Below are 2,434 nucleotides of genomic sequence, written 5' to 3'. Positions count from 1 at the left end.
CCCTCCCCTCCCTGCTAATACTGTTTGCAGTATCTTGTCTTTTGTATTTGGTTGGCAAGGTTTATATAGAGACATTTTCTACTGGATCACTTGGATAGGTTTGGACTACCATTGTATATAATCACTGGCTGTAGTATTGTTTATTATTATTTTTCAAATGAACAGTACAGACGTAGGTATTATTGACCCATCAATCTACTTGGATAGGTTTAAAAGTATAAAAGACAACTCTCTAAAAGACAACTGCTGAATTACAAAAAATCATAAGTGAATTACAGTGTCAAAATTGACGCGGTCTTAGAAATTATGGTACTTTTCAAAGTAGGCTGAATCTATGTGTACTGTTGGGAATCGGATATGCTACTCTTTAAACGGAGGGTCCTTTAAAGTTACGTATACAGTTCCTTTAAGATTACTTTGGTCTGAGTTTAATAAACATTTGGTAAATTGTGTAATAAATATAAGATTTTCCACATATTTATCAAATCTACATCTAATGATGATAATTAAATATTTTTTCATCAAAATTGTATTATCAAAGAAATAAATAGCTGAAGGGGAGAAATTAGAGAATTCAAATTCAAACTATGAACTATGAATTCTGATAGATAAAATAGTCTATACTTGACTTTTCAAAGGTTCATTTGGGGCAAAAACTCGGTTCCGTTCTAATTGTATTAAGTATATTAAAAAACGGCAAGAAAGGAAAATTAATAAAAATGGGGAAATTAGTTAGAAACTGAAAAAAGTAAGAGAAAGTAAATCAAACAGGCAGGTAAAATAAAAATTAAAGAAATACGAAGAAGAAAATGGGGGAAATATGAAAAATGAGAGAGAACAAGAAGAAGAAGTTGAGAAAAATGTTTAAAATGAAAGAATGGATAAGGTTCAGTGATTTAATTTTATTCATTTTATTATTTCAGAAAACCTGAGAACAAAAGCGTAAACCAGGTGTTCCATTTCAGGCGTCAAATTCTTGAAATTATGAAGCGATGAAATATAATTTGTACGCATGAACAGTATTCAACTTATTCAATCTTTCAACATCTTTACGAAACAGTTTTCGTACGCAATCCAAGTATTCTTAATTTGATTGTTTATAAAATTAAAAATGTGGAATTGTTAAGAACATTCAAGTTCATTCAAATTATCATTCAAATTTTTCAACGCACACAAGATTTTAACAAAATAAAAAAATAAAAGTTCGCATTTTCTCGTATTACAAAGCTTTAAAAAAGTTGTTAACTTTTCATTTCAATTTATCACAATAAAGTTCCCCTTAAGGGATACCAACTCTATATTTGATTTTGATTTTTTATAAGTTTAACAGGATTCATGTATATTAGTCACCTAGAAGGATAAAAGTAATTTCATCAAAGCATGAAATATTATAAAATAATAAAATGAATAATTTTTTATGTGCTGAGACTAAATTTGATAAAAAGCGAGAAGAAGTTGAGCTTCTCTTCTGCGCTGATTCAAGTAGTTTAACTTTGTCTACATAGTTCAACTTAGTCTACATAGTTCAACTTTGTCTACATAGTTCAACTTAGTCTACATAGTTCAACTTAGTCTACGTAGTTCAACTTAGTCTACGTAGTTCAACTTAGTCTACGTAATAGTTCAACTTAGTCTACGTAGTTCAACTTAGTCTACGTAGTTCAACTTAGTCTACGTAGTTCAACTTAGTCTACGTAATTTAACTTAGTCTACGTTATTCAACTTAGTCTACGTAGTTCAACTTAGTCTACGTAATTCAACTTAGTCTACACAGTTCAACTTAGTTTACGTAATTCAACTTAGTCTACGTAGTTCAACTTATTCTACGTAATTTACCTTAGTCTACGTAGTTCAACTTAGTCTACGGTCTACGTAGTTCAACTTAGTCTACGTAATCCAACTTAGTCTACGTAGTTCAACTTCTTTTTGTTATTTATTTAATTTTGCCTCCTGTATTATTATAAGGTATTTTTTACTCTAAATTCGGCGGATTTTCTTTAGCATGCATAGACAAAAAATAGTAAGAAACGATTCGCCATTACGGTATGAGTGCTCCATTGACTTTCAAAACTTAATTTTCCTACAGTAGGTGTTGTAACATACCTCTGTAAAAATATTATTCAGAACCGTTTTGAATATTAATAAATCGGAGATGTTCTTGGTAATATTTTTAAAATCCATTTTAGACAAACTAGACGTTCATAGGAATCTTTTCACCCGAATATTTCACCAATCACATTAAGGAAATTAATTCTTGTTGTCTAATGACACGTGAGATTAATTGCTCTCCATGCTCCGAGTATACATAGATATATGTATGGATGGTATCAGATAGGATTAAGAACTGGAGGCCTACTGGTGGGGAGGCCGTCTTACTGGTACATCCCCCCTCCCTCCCCTCCCCGGATGCTCCTTCTGAATGGGTATCCCCCCC

This window comes from Eurytemora carolleeae, unplaced genomic scaffold (genome assembly GCF_000591075.1).
Source record: "Eurytemora carolleeae unplaced genomic scaffold, Eaff_2.0 scaffold385, whole genome shotgun sequence".
NCBI classification, from domain to species: Eukaryota; Metazoa; Arthropoda; class Copepoda; order Calanoida; family Temoridae; genus Eurytemora; species Eurytemora carolleeae.
The sequence above is the reverse complement of the archived record's forward strand: the minus strand, read 5'-3'. Positions refer to the sequence as shown.